The sequence below is a fragment of the Balaenoptera ricei genome, unplaced genomic scaffold (assembly GCF_028023285.1).
Source record: "Balaenoptera ricei isolate mBalRic1 unplaced genomic scaffold, mBalRic1.hap2 scaffold_176, whole genome shotgun sequence".
Taxonomy (NCBI): domain Eukaryota; kingdom Metazoa; phylum Chordata; class Mammalia; order Artiodactyla; family Balaenopteridae; genus Balaenoptera; species Balaenoptera ricei.
Window position 1 is genome coordinate 180,254 of NW_026777460.1, and position 18,032 is coordinate 198,285.

Genomic DNA, 18,032 nt, shown 5'->3' on the forward strand with positions numbered 1-18,032 from the left:
AGGGCATCATTGTCAACGTTTTGCCGCTTTTCATGTGCTTTAAAGGCGATTCGAATCTACCTCCTGAAATCTGTTTCCTGCAATTCTGCCTTGATTTCAAATCCTCTTCTTTGCCTTCCCTCAATATATTTGTGGACGAGAGTTATCATTTATAACTCTGCAGGTTTGTGAATTGCAGTGCCCTGAAGCTCCATTTTACAACTCGCTTTTTTGGGAGCTGGCCGCAAAAGCGCAGGATGGCTTCAGGCCCTGTTCTGGTTCCGGGGGGGAGGATGAGCCTGTGGTTAATTCTTCTTCCTGATGGGAAAATAGAGTGACCTCTGCCTGTCCCAACACCAAGAGCTAGTCTCTCACTGGTTCCCCGTCTACCCGTTCATCCTCAGGACAAATTGCAACCTGTACGGAACAGGAGGTTAAAGGTGCTGATGCTCCAAGTAGGGAGATTATTAGTAAAGCGGCTGGAATGGCGAACCCGGGCACAAGGAGAAGAGAAATGAGGTGCGTTTTAGAAACCTTTCCCCATCACATGGTGTACCATCTTTTTGTTTTCTCATGCATGTTTTCGATGTAGGAAGATGCCCTTGAACCTGGAGATTTGGGACCCATGCAATGGGTACCACGCAGTATTACTTTAAAGGGTCTGCGTTTGCTCACCCAACCTCACCAAACCTCTCAGCCCCAAGAGTGTCCACCCTTATGTCTCATCCAGCTGTGGGTCTAGATATGGTCAATCCAGGTTGCATCACAGCCCCTGAACGCATTGTGTAAGAATTTCTCTCTCTTTCACTGTCTTTGTTTCATGGGTTTGTAAAAGTAATTTATTTTTATAATGGGGTTTAGCTGCTTTTCACTGCTGTGTTTATGCCGCTTTACACCCACTTGACACACTAACAGAGAGATATCAATACATAGGTTTTAAGATTATTACTAGTCAGATATATTCTTGTGCGGTGAATAGGGCGTGTTGAGTCCAGTTCTCTGAGCAAGGAGTAGGTCTTGTCTATTACATATTGGGTTTATGGAACGGTATCTGAGCTAATTTGAAACGCTTGTTTTATGTATCACCCCACCTCACCTTTCCCGTTAAGCAGCCATAGTGTGTTTTCTGCATGTGTGACTCTGTTCTGTTTTGTAATTCAGTTCAAGTGTAACGGTTTTTACATTCCCTCTATAAGTGATACCTTATGAGAAGTGTCCTTTTCTGTGTGACTTATTACACTTAGAATCGTCGTACCTAAATCCACTCATCATGCTGCTACTAGCCTTATGACATTGATTTCATGGCTGAGTGATATTCCATTGTACATAAGGACCACAACTTCTTTATCCATTTTTCTCTTTCCTGGGATATTGAAGGTGGAATGAAGTGGAGGTCCTGGTCAACAGAGCAGCCCTAAACTTTGGGGTGCTTGTGTCTTGCTGATTTTTCATTTTCCCAATTTATACCCCCATGAGTGGAAGTGCCCTATGCTCTCTAAGCTGTGTTTTTTGGATGTTTCCGGACACACCGTACACTTCTCCAGAGTGGCTGTTGGCAATTTACATCCCGCCCATCAGTGTAGCAAGGCTCCCATTTCTCCATGGCCTGTCCTGCATTTCTGGTTTTGAGACTTTTTTCAGCATGGCCCTTTTGACCGATGGGTAGCGAGTCTTCTTTGTAGCGCTGATTTGCCTTTCCAGGTTGCTTGGTTGGCCAAAAAGGGCGTATGCGTTTTTTCCTGAATATATTCAGGAAAAAACGCATACGCCCTTTTTGGCCAAGGGCATCATTGTCAACGTTTTGCCGCTTTTCATGTGCTTTAAAGGCGATTCGAATCTACCTCCTGAAATCTGTTTCCTGCAATTCTGCCTTGATTTCAAATCCTCTTCTTTGCCTTCCCTCAATATATTTGTGGACGAGAGTTATCATTTATAACTCTGCAGGTTTGTGAATTGCAGTGCCCTGAAGCTCCATTTTACAACTCGCTTTTTTGGGAGCTGGCCGCAAAAGCGCAGGATGGCTTCAGGCCCTGTTCTGGTTCCGGGGGGGAGGATGAGCCTGTGGTTAATTCTTCTTCCTGATGGGAAAATAGAGTGACCTGTGCCTGTCCCAACACCAAGAGCTAGTCTCTCACTGGTTCCCCGTCTACCCGTTCATCCTCAGGACAAATTGCAACCTGTACGGAACAGGAGGTTAAAGGTGCTGATGCTCCAAGTAGGGAGATTATTAGTAAAGCGGCTGGAATGGCGAACCCGGGCACAAGGAGAAGAGAAATGAGGTGCGTTTTAGAAACCTTTCCCCATCACATGGTGTACCATCTTTTTGTTTTCTCATGCATGTTTTCGATGTAGGAAGATGCCCTTGAACCTGGAGATTTGGGACCCATGCAATGGGTACCACGCAGTATTACTTTAAAGGGTCTGCGTTTGCTCACCCAACCTCACCAAACCTCTCAGCCCCAAGAGTGTCCACCCTTATGTCTCATCCAGCTGTGGGTCTAGATATGGTCAATCCAGGTTGCATCACAGCCCCTGAACGCATTGTGTAAGAATTTCTCTCTCTTTCACTGTCTTTGTTTCATGGGTTTGTAAAAGTAATTTATTTTTATAATGGGGTTTAGCTGCTTTTCACTGCTGTGTTTATGCCGCTTTACACCCACTTGACACACTAACAGAGAGATATCAATACATAGGTTTTAAGATTATTACTAGTCAGATATATTCTTGTGCGGTGAATAGGGCGTGTTGAGTCCAGTTCTCTGAGCAAGGAGTAGGTCTTGTCTATTACATATTGGGTTTATGGAACGGTATCTGAGCTAATTTGAAACGCTTGTTTTATGTATCACCCCACCTCACCTTTCCCGTTAAGCAGCCATAGTGTGTTTTCTGCATGTGTGACTCTGTTCTGTTTTGTAATTCAGTTCAAGTGTAACGGTTTTTACATTCCCTCTATAAGTGATACCTTATGAGAAGTGTCCTTTTCTGTGTGACTTATTTCACTTAGAATCGTCGTACCTAAATCCACTCATCATGCTGCTACTAGCCTTATGACATTGATTTCATGGCTGAGTGATATTCCATTGTACATAAGGACCACAACTTCTTTATCCATTTTTCTCTTTCCTGGGATATTGAAGGTGGAATGAAGTGGAGGTCCTGGTCAACAGAGCAGCCCTAAACTTTGGGGTGCTTGTGTCTTGCTGATTTTTCATTTTCCCAATTTATACCCCCATGAGTGGAAGTGCCCTATGCTCTCTAAGCTGTGTTTTTTGGATGTTTCCGGACACACCGTACACTTCTCCAGAGTGGCTGTTGGCAATTTACATCCCGCCCATCAGTGTAGCAAGGCTCCCATTTCTCCATGGCCTGTCCTGCATTTCTGGTTTTGAGACTTTTTTCAGCATGGCCCTTTTGACCGATGGGTAGCGAGTCTTCTTTGTAGCGCTGATTTGCCTTTCCAGGTTGCTTGGTTGGCCAAAAAGGGCGTATGCGTTTTTTCCTGAATATATTCAGGAAAAAACGCATACGCCCTTTTTGGCCAAGGGCATCATTGTCAACGTTTTGCCGCTTTTCATGTGCTTTAAAGGCGATTCGAATCTACCTCCTGAAATCTGTTTCCTGCAATTCTGCCTTGATTTCAAATCCTCTTCTTTGCCTTCCCTCAATATATTTGTGGACGAGAGTTATCATTTATAACTCTGCAGGTTTGTGAATTGCAGTGCCCTGAAGCTCCATTTTACAACTCGCTTTTTTGGGAGCTGGCCGCAAAAGCGCAGGATGGCTTCAGGCCCTGTTCTGGTTCCGGGGGGGAGGATGAGCCTGTGGTTAATTCTTCTTCCTGATGGGAAAATAGAGTGACCTGTGCCTGTCCCAACACCAAGAGCTAGTCTCTCACTGGTTCCCCGTCTACCCGTTCATCCTCAGGACAAATTGCAACCTGTACGGAACAGGAGGTTAAAGGTGCTGATGCTCCAAGTAGGGAGATTATTAGTAAAGCGGCTGGAATGGCGAACCCGGGCACAAGGAGAAGAGAAATGAGGTGCGTTTTAGAAACCTTTCCCCATCACATGGTGTACCATCTTTTTGTTTTCTCATGCATGTTTTCGATGTAGGAAGATGCCCTTGAACCTGGAGATTTGGGACCCATGCAATGGGTACCACGCAGTATTACTTTAAAGGGTCTGCGTTTGCTCACCCAACCTCACCAAACCTCTCAGCCCCAAGAGTGTCCACCCTTATGTCTCATCCAGCTGTGGGTCTAGATATGGTCAATCCAGGTTGCATCACAGCCCCTGAACGCATTGTGTAAGAATTTCTCTCTCTTTCACTGTCTTTGTTTCATGGGTTTGTAAAAGTAATTTATTTTTATAATGGGGTTTAGCTGCTTTTCACTGCTGTGTTTATGCCGCTTTACACCCACTTGACACACTAACAGAGAGATATCAATACATAGGTTTTAAGATTATTACTAGTCAGATATATTCTTGTGCGGTGAATAGGGCGTGTTGAGTCCAGTTCTCTGAGCAAGGAGTAGGTCTTGTCTATTACATATTGGGTTTATGGAACGGTATCTGAGCTAATTTGAAACGCTTGTTTTATGTATCACCCCACCTCACCTTTCCCGTTAAGCAGCCATAGTGTGTTTTCTGCATGTGTGACTCTGTTCTGTTTTGTAATTCAGTTCAAGTGTAACGGTTTTTACATTCCCTCTATAAGTGATACCTTATGAGAAGTGTCCTTTTCTGTGTGACTTATTTCACTTAGAATCGTCGTACCTAAATCCACTCATCATGCTGCTACTAGCCTTATGACATTGATTTCATGGCTGAGTGATATTCCATTGTACATAAGGACCACAACTTCTTTATCCATTTTTCTCTTTCCTGGGATATTGAAGGTGGAATGAAGTGGAGGTCCTGGTCAACAGAGCAGCCCTAAACTTTGGGGTGCTTGTGTCTTGCTGATTTTTCATTTTCCCAATTTATACCCCCATGAGTGGAAGTGCCCTATGCTCTCTAAGCTGTGTTTTTTGGATGTTTCCGGACACACCGTACACTTCTCCAGAGTGGCTGTTGGCAATTTACATCCCGCCCATCAGTGTAGCAAGGCTCCCATTTCTCCATGGCCTGTCCTGCATTTCTGGTTTTGAGACTTTTTTCAGCATGGCCCTTTTGACCGATGGGTAGCGAGTCTTCTTTGTAGCGCTGATTTGCCTTTCCAGGTTGCTTGGTTGGCCAAAAAGGGCGTATGCGTTTTTTCCTGAATATATTCAGGAAAAAACGCATACGCCCTTTTTGGCCAAGGGCATCATTGTCAACGTTTTGCCGCTTTTCATGTGCTTTAAAGGCGATTCGAATCTACCTCCTGAAATCTGTTTCCTGCAATTCTGCCTTGATTTCAAATCCTCTTCTTTGCCTTCCCTCAATATATTTGTGGACGAGAGTTATCATTTATAACTCTGCAGGTTTGTGAATTGCAGTGCCCTGAAGCTCCATTTTACAACTCGCTTTTTTGGGAGCTGGCCGCAAAAGCACAGGATGGCTTCAGGCCCTGTTCTGGTTCCGGGGGGGAGGATGAGCCTGTGGTTAATTCTTCTTCCTGATGGGAAAATAGAGTGACCTGTGCCTGTCCCAACACCAAGAGCTAGTCTCTCACTGGTTCCCCGTCTACCCGTTCATCCTCAGGACAAATTGCAACCTCTACGGAACAGGAGGTTAAAGGTGCTGATGCTCCAAGTAGGGAGATTATTAGTAAAGTGGCTGGAATGGCGAACCCGGGCACAAGGAGAAGAGAAATGAGGTGCGTTTTAGAAACCTTTCCCCATCACATGGTGTACCATCTTTTTGTTTTCTCATGCATGTTTTCGATGTAGGAAGATGCCCTTGAACCTGGAGATTTGCGACCCATGCGATGGGGACCACGCAGTATTACTTTAAAGGGTCTGCGTTTGCTCACCCAACCTCACCAAACCTCTCAGCCCCAAGAGTGTCCACCCTTATGTCTCATCCAGCTGTGGGTCTAGATATGGTCAATCCAGGTTGCATCACAGCCCCTGAACGCATTGTGTAAGAATTTCGCTCTCTTTCACTGTCTTTGTTTCATGGGTTTGTAAAAGTAATTTATTTTTATAATGGGGTTTAGCTGCTTTTCACTGCTGTGTTTATGCCGCTTTACACCCACTTGACACACTAACAGAGAGATATCAATACATAGGTTTTAAGATTATTACTAGTCAGATATATTCTTGTGCGGTGAATAGGGCGTGTTGAGTCCAGTTCTCTGAGCAAGGAGTAGGTCTTGTCTATTACATATTGGGTTTATGGAACGGTATCTGAGCTAATTTGAAACCCTTGTTTTATGTATCACCCCACCTCACCTTTCCCGTTAAGCAGCCATAGTGTGTTTTCTGCATGTGTGACTCTGTTCTGTTTTGTAATTCAGTTCAAGTGTAACGGTTTTTACATTCCCTCTATAAGTGATACCTTATGAGAAGTGTCCTTTTCTGTGTGACTTATTTCACTTAGAATCGTCGTACCTAAATCCACTCATCATGCTGCTACTAGCCTTATGACATTGATTTCATGGCTGAGTGATATTCCATTGTACATAAGGACCACAACTTCTTTATCCATTTTTCTCTTTCCTGGGATATTGAAGGTGGAATGAAGTGGAGGTCCTGGTCAACAGAGCAGCCCTAAACTTTGGGGTGCTTGTGTCTTGCTGATTTTTCATTTTCCCAATTTATACCCCCATGAGTGGAAGTGCCCTATGCTCTCTAAGCTGTGTTTTTTGGATGTTTCCGGACACACCGTACACTTCTCCAGAGTGGCTGTTGGCAATTTACATCCCGCCCATCAGTGTAGCAAGGCTCCCATTTCTCCATGGCCTGTCCTGCATTTCTGGTTTTGAGACTTTTTTCAGCATGGCCCTTTTGACCGATGGGTAGCGAGTCTTCTTTGTAGCGCTGATTTGCCTTTCCAGGTTGCTTGGTTGGCCAAAAAGGGCGTATGCGTTTTTTCCTGAATATATTCAGGAAAAAACACATACGCCCTTTTTGGCCAAGGGCATCATTGTCAACGTTTTGCCGCTTTTCATGTGCTTTAAAGGCGATTCGAATCTACCTCCTGAAATCTGTTTCCTGCAATTCTGCCTTGATTTCAAATCCTCTTCTTTGCCTTCCCTCAATATATTTGTGGACGAGAGTTATCATTTATAACTCTGCAGGTTTGTGAATTGCAGTGCCCTGAAGCTCCATTTTACAACTCGCTTTTTTGGGAGCTGGCCGCAAAAGCGCAGGATGGCTTCAGGCCCTGTTCTGGTTCCGGGGGGGAGGATGAGCCTGTGGTTAATTCTTCTTCCTGATGGGAAAATAGAGTGACCTGTGCCTGTCCCAACACCAAGAGCTAGTCTCTCACTGGTTCCCCGTCTACCCGTTCATCCTCAGGACAAATTGCAACCTGTACGGAACAGGAGGTTAAAGGTGCTGATGCTCCAAGTAGGGAGATTATTAGTAAAGCGGCTGGAATGGCGAACCCGGGCACAAGGAGAAGAGAAATGAGGTGCGTTTTAGAAACCTTTCCCCATCACATGGTGTACCATCTTTTTGTTTTCTCATGCATGTTTTCGATGTAGGAATATGCCCTTGAACCTGTAGATTTGGGACCCATGCGATGGGTACCACGCAGTATTACTTTAAAGGGTCTGCGTTTGCTCACCCAACCTCACCAAACCTCTCAGCCCCAAGAGTGTCCACCCTTATGTCTCATCCAGCTGTGGGTCTAGATATGGTCAATCCAGGTTGCATCACAGCCCCTGAACGCATTGTGTAAGAATTTCTCTCTCTTTCACTGTCTTTGTTTCATGGGTTTGTAAAAGTAATTTATTTTTATAATGGGGTTTAGCTGCTTTTCACTGCTGTGTTTATGCCGCTTTACACCCACTTGACACACTAACAGAGAGATATCAATACATAGGTTTTAAGATTATTACTAGTCAGATATATTCTTGTGCGGTGAATAGGGCGTGTTGAGTCCAGTTCTCTGAGCAAGGAGTAGGTCTTGTCTATTACATATTGGGTTTATGGAACGGTATCTGAGCTAATTTGAAACCCTTGTTTTATGTATCACCCCACCTCACCTTTCCCGTTAAGCAGCCATAGTGTGTTTTCTGCATGTGTGACTCTGTTCTGTTTTGTAATTCAGTTCAAGTGTAACGGTTTTTACATTCCCTCTATAAGTGATACCTTATGAGAAGTGTCCTTTTCTGTGTGACTTATTTCACTTAGAATCGTCGTACCTAAATCCACTCATCATGCTGCTACTAGCCTTATGACATTGATTTCATGGCTGAGTGATATTCCATTGTACATAAGGACCACAACTTCTTTATCCATTTTTCTCTTTCCTGGGATATTGAAGGTGGAATGAAGTGGAGGTCCTGGTCAACAGAGCAGCCCTAAACTTTGGGGTGCTTGTGTCTTGCTGATTTTTCATTTTCCCAATTTATACCCCCATGAGTGGAAGTGCCCTATGCTCTCTAAGCTGTGTTTTTTGGATGTTTCCGGACACACCGTACACTTCTCCAGAGTGGCTGTTGGCAATTTACATCCCGCCCATCAGTGTAGCAAGGCTCCCATTTCTCCATGGCCTGTCCTGCATTTCTGGTTTTGAGACTTTTTTCAGCATGGCCCTTTTGACCGATGGGTAGCGAGTCTTCTTTGTAGCGCTGATTTGCCTTTCCAGGTTGCTTGGTTGGCCAAAAAGGGCGTATGCGTTTTTTCCTGAATATATTCAGGAAAAAACGCATACGCCCTTTTTGGCCAAGGGCATCATTGTCAACGTTTTGCCGCTTTTCATGTGCTTTAAAGGCGATTCGATTCTACCTCCTGAAATCTGTTTCCTGCAATTCTGCCTTGATTTCAAATCCTCTTCTTTGCCTTCCCTCAATATATTTGTGGACGAGAGTTATCATTTATAACTCTGCAGGTTTGTGAATTGCAGTGCCCTGAAGCTCCATTTTACAACTCGCTTTTTTGGGAGCTGGCCGCAAAAGCGCAGGATGGCTTCAGGCCCTGTTCTGGTTCCGGGGGGGAGGATGAGCCTGTGGTTAATTCTTCTTCCTGATGGGAAAATAGAGTGACCTGTGCCTGTCCCAACACCAAGAGCTAGTCTCTCACTGGTTCCCCGTCTACCCGTTCATCCTCAGGACAAATTGCAACCTGTACGGAACAGGAGGTTAAAGGTGCTGATGCTCCAAGTAGGGAGATTATTAGTAAAGCGTCTGGAATGGTGAAGCCGGGCACAAGGAGAAGAGAAATGAGGTGCGTTTTAGAAACCTTTCCCCATCACATGGTGTACCATCTTTTTGTTTTCTCATGCATGTTTTCGATGTAGGAAGATGCCCTTGAACCTGGAGATTTGCGACCCATGCGATGGGGACCACGCAGTATTACTTTAAAGGGTCTGCGTTTGCTCACCCAACCTCACCAAACCTCTCAGCCCCAAGAGTGTCCACCCTTATGTCTCATCCAGCTGTGGGTCTAGATATGGTCAATCCAGGTTGCATCACAGCCCCTGAACGCATTGTGTAAGAATTTCTCTCTCTTTCACTGTCTTTGTTTCATGGGTTTGTAAAAGTAATTTATTTTTATAATGGGGTTTAGCTGCTTTTCACTGCTGTGTTTATGCCACTTTACACCCACTTGACACACTAACAGAGAGATATCAATACATAGGTTTTAAGATTATTACTAGTCAGATATATTCTTGTGCGGTGAATAGGGCGTGTTGAGTCCAGTTCTCTGAGAAAGGAGTAGGTCTTGTCTATTACATATTGGGTTTATGGAACGGTATCTGAGCTAATTTGAAACGCTTGTTTTATGTATCACCCCACCTCACCTTTCCCGTTAAGCAGCCATAGTGTGTTTTCTGCATGTGTGACTCTGTTCTGTTTTGTAATTCAGTTCAAGTGTAACGGTTTTTACATTCCCTCTATAAGTGATACCTTATGAGAAGTGTCCTTTTCTGTGTGACTTATTTCACTTAGAATCGTCGTACCTAAATCCACTCATCATGCTGCTACTAGCCTTATGACATTGATTTCATGGCTGAGTGATATTCCATTGTACATAAGGACCACAACTTCTTTATCCATTTTTCTCTTTCCTGGGATATTGAAGGTGGAATGAAGTGGAGGTCCTTGTCAACAGAGCAGCCCTAAACTTTGGGGTGCTTGTGTCTTGCTGATTTTTCATTTTCCCAATTTATACCCCCATGAGTGGAAGTGCCCTATGCTCTCTAAGCTGTGTTTTTTGGATGTTTCCGGACACACCGTACACTTCTCCAGAGTGGCTGTTGGCAATTTACATCCCGCCCATCAGTGTAGCAAGGCTCCTATTTCTCCATGGCCTGTCCTGCATTTCTGGTTTTGAGACTTTTTTCAGCATGGCCCTTTTGACCGATGGGTAGCGAGTCTTCTTTGTAGCGCTGATTTGCCTTTCCAGGTTGCTTGGTTGGCCAAAAAGGGCGTATGCGTTTTTTTCTGAATATATTCAGGAAAAAACGCATACGCCCTTTTTGGCCAAGGGCATCATTGTCAACGTTTTGCCGCTTTTCATGTGCTTTAAAGGCGATTCGAATCTACCTCCTGAAATCTGTTTCCTGCAATTCTGCCTTGATTTCAAATCCTCTTCTTTGCCTTCCCTCAATATATTTGTGGACGAGAGTTATCATTTATAACTCTGCAGGTTTGTGAATTGCAGTGCCCTGAAGCTCCATTTTACAACTCGCTTTTTTGGGAGCTGGCCGCAAAAGCGCAGGATGGCTTCAGGCCCTGTTCTGGTTCCGGGGGGGAGGATGAGCCTGTGGTTAATTCTTCTTCCTGATGGGAAAATAGAGTGACCTGTGCCTGTCCCAACACCAAGAGCTAGTCTCTCACTGGTTCCGCGTCTACCCGTTCATCCTCAGGACAAATTGCAACCTGTACGGAACAGGAGGTTAAAGGTGCTGATGCTCCAATTAGGGAGATTATTAGTAAAGCGGCTGGAATGGCGAAGCCGGGCACAAGGAGAAGAGAAATGAGGTGCGTTTTAGAAACCTTTCCCCATCACATGGTGTACCATCTTTTTGTTTTCTCATGCATGTTTTCGATGTAGGAAGATGCCCTTGAACCTGGAGATTTGCGACCCATGCGATGGGGACCACGCAGTATTACTTTAAAGGGTCTGCGTTTGCTCACCCAACCTCACCAAACCTCTCAGCCCCAAGAGTGTCCACCCTTATGTCTCATCCAGCTGTGGGTCTAGATATGGTCAATCCAGGTTGCATCACAGCCCCTGAACGCATTGTGTAAGAATTTCTCTCTCTTTCACTGTCTTTGTTTCATGGGTTTGTAAAAGTAATTTATTTTTATAATGGGGTTTAGCTGCTTTTCACTGCTGTGTTTATGCCGCTTTACACCCACTTGCCACACTAACAGAGAGATATCAATACATAGGTTTTAAGATTATTACTAGTCAGATATATTCTTGTGCGGTGAATAGGGCGTGTTGAGTCCAGTTCTCTGAGCAAGGAGTAGGTCTTGTCTATTACATATTGGGTTTATGGAACGGTATCTGAGCTAATTTGAAACGCTTGTTTTATGTATCACCCCACCTCACCTTTCCCGTTAAGCAGCCATAGTGTGTTTTCTGCATGTGTGACTCTGTTCTGTTTTGTAATTCAGTTCAAGTGTAACGGTTTTTACATTCCCTCTATAATGATACCTTATGAGAAGTGTCCTTTTCTGTGTGACTTATTTCACTTAGAATCGTCGTACCTAAATCCACTCATCATGCTGCTACTAGCCTTATGACATTGATTTCATGGCTGAGTGATATTCCATTGTACATAAGGACCACAACTTCTTTATCCATTTTTCTCTTTCCTGGGATATTGAAGGTGGAATGAAGTGGAGGTCCTGGTCAACAGAGCAGCCCTAAACTTTGGGGTGCTTGTGTCTTGCTGATTTTTCATTTTCCCAATTTATACCCCCATGAGTGGAAGTGCCCTATGCTCTCTAAGCTGTGTTTTTTGGATGTTTCCGGACACACCGTACACTTCTCCAGAGTGGCTGTTGGCAATTTACATCCCGCCCATCAGTGTAGCAAGGCTCCTATTTCTCCATGGCCTGTCCTGCATTTCTGGTTTTGAGACTTTTTTCAGCATGGCCCTTTTGACCGATGGGTAGCGAGTCTTCTTTGTAGCGCTGATTTGCCTTTCCAGGTTGCTTGGTTGGCCAAAAAGGGCGTATGCGTTTTTTTCTGAATATATTCAGGAAAAAACGCATACGCCCTTTTTGGCCAAGGGCATCATTGTCAACGTTTTGCCGCTTTTCATGTGCTTTAAAGGCGATTCGAATCTACCTCCTGAAATCTGTTTCCTGCAATTCTGCCTTGATTTCAAATCCTCTTCTTTGCCTTCCCTCAATATATTTGTGGACGAGAGTTATCATTTATAACTCTGCAGGTTTGTGAATTGCAGTGCCCTGAAGCTCCATTTTACAACTCGCTTTTTTGGGAGCTGGCCGCAAAAGCGCAGGATGGCTTCAGGCCCTGTTCTGGTTCCGGGGGGGAGGATGAGCCTGTGGTTAATTCTTCTTCCTGATGGGAAAATAGAGTGACCTGTGCCTGTCCCAACACCAAGAGCTAGTCTCTCACTGGTTCCGCGTCTACCCGTTCATCCTCAGGACAAATTGCAACCTGTACGGAACAGGAGGTTAAAGGTGCTGATGCTCCAATTAGGGAGATTATTAGTAAAGCGGCTGGAATGGCGAAGCCGGGCACAAGGAGAAGAGAAATGAGGTGCGTTTTAGAAACCTTTCCCCATCACATGGTGTACCATCTTTTTGTTTTCTCATGCATGTTTTCGATGTAGGAAGATGCCCTTGAACCTGGAGATTTGCGACCCATGCGATGGGGACCACGCAGTATTACTTTAAAGGGTCTGCGTTTGCTCACCCAACCTCACCAAACCTCTCAGCCCCAAGAGTGTCCACCCTTATGTCTCATCCAGCTGTGGGTCTAGATATGGTCAATCCAGGTTGCATCACAGCCCCTGAACGCATTGTGTAAGAATTTCTCTCTCTTTCACTGTCTTTGTTTCATGGGTTTGTAAAAGTAATTTATTTTTATAATGGGGTTTAGCTGCTTTTCACTGCTGTGTTTACGCCGCTTTACACCCACTTGCCACACTAACAGAGAGATATCAATACATAGGTTTTAAGATTATTACTAGTCAGATATATTCTTGTGCGGTGAATAGGGCGTGTTGAGTCCAGTTCTCTGAGCAAGGAGTAGGTCTTGTCTATTACATATTGGGTTTATGGAACGGTATCTGAGCTAATTTGAAACGCTTGTTTTATGTATCACCCCACCTCACCTTTCCCGTTAAGCAGCCATAGTGTGTTTTCTGCATGTGTGACTCTGTTCTGTTTTGTAATTCAGTTCAAGTGTAACGGTTTTTACATTCCCTCTATAATGATACCTTATGAGAAGTGTCCTTTTCTGTGTGACTTATTTCACTTAGAATCGTCGTACCTAAATCCACTCATCATGCTGCTACTAGCCTTATGACATTGATTTCATGGCTGAGTGATATTCCATTGTACATAAGGACCACAACTTCTTTATCCATTTTTCTCTTTCCTGGGATATTGAAGGTGGAATGAAGTGGAGGTCCTGGTCAACAGAGCAGCCCTAAACTTTGGGGTGCTTGTGTCTTGCTGATTTTTCATTTTCCCAATTTATACCCCCATGAGTGGAAGTGCCCTATGCTCTCTAAGCTGTGTTTTTTGGATGTTTCCGGACACACCGTACACTTCTCCAGAGTGGCTGTTGGCAATTTACATCCCGCCCATCAGTGTAGCAAGGCTCCCATTTCTCCATGGCCTGTCCTGCATTTCTGGTTTTGAGACTTTTTTCAGCATGGCCCTTTTGACCGATGGGTAGCGAGTCTTCTTTGTAGCGCTGATTTGCCTTTCCAGGTTGCTTGGTTGGCCAAAAAGGGCGTATGCGTTTTTTCCTGAATATATTCAGGAAAAAACGCATACGCCCTTTTTGGCCAAGGGCATCATTGTCAACGTTTTGCCGCTTTTCATGTGCTTTAAAGGCGATTCGATTCTACCTCCTGAAATCTGTTTCCTGCAATTCGGCCTTGATTTCAAATCCTCTTCTTTGCCTTCCCTCAATATATTTGTGGACGAGAGTTATCATTTATAACTCTGCAGGTTTGTGAATTGCAGTGCCCTGAAGCTCCATTTTACAACTCGCTTTTTTGGGAGCTGGCCGCAAAAGCGCAGGATGGCTTCAGGCCCTCTTCTGGTTCCAGGGGGGAGGATGAGCCCGTGGTTAATTCTTCTTCCTGATGGGAAAATAGGGTGACCTGTGCCTGTCCCAACACCAAGAGCTAGTCTCTCACTAGTTCCCCGTCTACCCGTTCATCCTCAGGAGAAATTGCAACCTGTACGGAACAGGAGGTTAAAGGTGCTGATGCTCCAAGTAGAGAGATTATTAGTAAAGCGGCTGGAATGGCGAACCCGGGCACAAGGAGAAGAGAAATGAGGTGCGTTTTAGAAACCTTTCCCCATCACATGGTGTACCATCTTTTTGTTTTCTCATGCATGTTTTCGATGTAGGAAGATGCCCTTGAACCTGGAGATTTGCGACCCATGCGATGGGGACCACGCAGTATTACTTTAAAGGGTCTGCGTTTGCTCACCCAACCTCACCAAACCTCTCAGCCCCAAGAGTGTCCACCCTTATGTCTCATCCAGCTGTGGGTCTAGATATGGTCAATCCAGGTTGCATCACAGCCCATGAACGCATTGTGTAAGAATTTCTCTCTCTTCCACTGTCTTTGTTTCATGGGTTTGTAAAAGTAATTTATTTTTATAATGGGGTTTAGCTGCTTTTCACTGCTGTGTTTATGCCGCTTTACACCCACTTGACACACTAACAGTGAGATATCAATACATAGGTTTTAAGATTATTACTAGTCAGATATATTCTTGTGCGGTGAATAGGGTGTGTTGAGTCCAGTTCTCTGAGCAAGGAGTAGGTCTTGTCTATTACATATTGGGTTTATGGAATGGTATCTGAGCTAATTTCAAACCCTTGTTTTATGTATCACCCCACCTCACCTTTCCCGTTAAGCAGCCATAGTGTGTTTTCTGCATGTGTGACTCTGTTCTGTTTTGTAATTCAGTTCAAGTGTAACGGTTTTTACATTCCCTCTATAAGTGATACCTTATGAGAAGTGTCCTTTTCTGTGTGACTTATTTCACTTAGAATCGTCGTACCTAAATCCACTCATCATGCTGCTACTAGCCTTATGACATTGATTTCATGGCTGAGTGATATTCCATTGTACATAAGGACCACAACTTCTTTATCCATTTTTCTCTTTCCTGGGATATTGAAGGTGGAATGAAGTGGAGGTCCTGGTCAACAGAGCAGTCCTAAACTTTGGGGTGCTTGTGTCTTGCTGATTTTTAATTTTCCCAATGTATACCCCCATGAGTGGAAGTGCCCTATGCTCTCTAAGCTGTGTTTTTTGGATGTTTCCGGACACACCGTACACTTCTCCAGAGTGGCTGTTGGCAATTTACATCCCGCCCATCAGTGTAGCAAGGCTCCCATTTCTCCATGGCCTGTCCTGCATTTCTGGTTTTGAGACTTTTTTCAGCATGGCCCTTTTGACCGATGGGTAGCGAGTCTTCTTTGTAGCGCTGATTTGCCTTTCCACGTTGCTTGGTTGGCCAAAAAGGGCGTATGCGTTTTTTCCTGAATATATTCAGGAAAAAACGCATACGCCCTTTTTGGCCAAGGGCATCATTGTCAACGTTTTGCCGCTTTTCATGTGCTTTAAAGGCGATTCGAATCTACCTCCTGAAATCTGTTTCCTGCAATTCTGCCTTGATTTCAAATCCTCTTCTTTGCCTTCCCTCAATATATTTGTGGACGAGAGTTATCATTTATAACTCTGCAGGTTTGTGAATTGCAGTGCCCTGAAGCTCCATTTTACAACTCGCTTTTTTGGGAGCTGGCCGCAAAAGCGCAGGATGGCTTCAGGCCCTGTTCTGGTTCCGGGGGGGAGGATGAGCCTGTGGTTAATTCTTCTTCCTGATGGGAAAATAGAGTGACCTGTGCCTGTCCCAAAACCAAGAGCTAGTCTCTCACTGGTTCCCCGTCTACCTGTTCATCCTCAGGACAAATTGCAACCTGTACGGAACAGGAGGTTAAAGGTGCTGATGCTCCAAGTAGGGAGATTATTAGTAAAGCGTCTGGAATGGTGAAGCCGGGCACAAGGAGAAGGGAAATGAGGTGCGTTTTAGAAACCTTTCCCCATCACATGGTGTACCATCTTTTTGTTTGCTCATGCATGTTTTCGATGTAGGAAGATGCCCTTGAACCTGTAGATTTGGGACCCATGCAATGGGTACCACGCAGTATTACTTTAAAGGGTCTGCGTTTGCTCACCCAACCTCACCAAACCTCTCAGCCCCAAGAGTGTCCACCCTTATGTCTCATCCAGCTGTGGGTCTAGATATGGTCAATCCAGGTTGCATCACAGCCCCTGAATGCATTGTGTACGAATTTCTCTCTCTTTCACTGTCTTTGTTTCATGGGTTTGTAAAAGTAATTTATTTTTATAATGGGGTTTAGCTGCTTTTCACTGCTGTGTTTATGCCGCTTTACACCCACTTGACACACTAACAGAGAGATATCAATACATAGGTTTTAAGATTATTACTAGTCAGATATATTCTTGTGCGGTGAATAGGGCGTGTTGAGTCCAGTTCTCTGAGCAAGGAGTAGGTCTTGTCTATTACATATTGGGTTTATGGAACGGTATCTGAGCTAATTTGAAACCCTTGTTTTATGTATCACCCCACCTCACCTTTCCCGTTAAGCAGCCATAGTGTGTTTTCTGCATGTGTGACTCTGTTCTGTTTTGTAATTCAGTTCAAGTGTAACGGTTTTTACATTCCCTCTATAAGTGATACCTTATGAGAAGTGTCCTTTTCTGTGTGACTTATTTCACTTAGAATCGTCGTACCTAAATCCACTCATCATGCTGCTACTAGCCTTATGACATTGATTTCATGGCTGAGTGATATTCCATTGTACATAAGGACCACAACTTCTTTATCCATTTTTCTCTTTCCTGGGATATTGAAGGTGGAATGAAGTGGAGGTCCTTGTCAACAGAGCAGCCCTAAACTTTGGGGTGCTTGTGTCTTGCTGATTTTTCATTTTCCCAATTTATACCCCCATGAGTGGAAGTGCCCTATGCTCTCTAAGCTGTGTTTTTTAGATGTTTCAGGACACACCGTACACTTCTCCAGAGTGGCTGTTGGCAATTTACATCCCGCTCATCAGTGTAGCAAGGCTCCCATTTCTCCATGGCCTGTCCTGTATTTCTGGTTTTGAGACTTTTTTCAGCATGGCCCTTTTGACCGATGGGTAGCGAGTCTTCTTTGTAGCGCTGATTTGCCTTTCCAGGTTGCTTGGTTGGCCAAAAAGGGCGTATGCGTTTTTTCCTGAATATATTCAGGAAAAAACGCATACGCCCTTTTTGGCCAAGGGCATCATTGTCAACGTTTTGCCGCTTTTCATGTGCTTTAAAGGCGATTCGAATCTACCTCCTGAAATCTGTTTCCTGCAATTCTGCCTTGATTTCAAATCCTCTTCTTTGCCTTCCCTCAATATATTTGTGGACGAGAGTTATCATTTATAACTCTGCAGGTTTGTGAATTGCAGTGCCCTGAAGCTCCATTTTACATCTCGCTTTTTTGGGAGCTGGCCGCAAAAGCGCAGGATGGCTTCAGGCCCTCTTCTGGTTCCAGGGGGGAGGATGAGCCCGTGGTTAATTCTTTTTCCTGATGGGAAAATAGAGTGACCTGTGCCTGTCCCAACACCAAGAGCTAGTCTCTCACTAGTTCCCCGTCTACCCGTTCATCCTCAGGAGAAATTGCAACCTGTACGGAACAGGAGGTTAAAGGTGCTGATGCTCCAA

At 44.5% G+C, this 18,032-nt stretch overlaps 1 long non-coding RNA gene across 1 annotated transcript in view; it reads left to right on the forward strand.

Moving 5' to 3' along the window:
• Positions 1-5,715, forward strand: part of LOC132358740 (uncharacterized) — an 82,816-nt gene extending 77,101 nt beyond the window's left edge. The window contains exon 4 of the long non-coding RNA XR_009500488.1: positions 5,664-5,715. This is a non-coding gene — a long non-coding RNA (uncharacterized LOC132358740). The remainder of the gene's footprint in view (positions 1-5,663) is intronic.
• Positions 5,716-18,032: the final 12,317 nt, after the last annotated feature.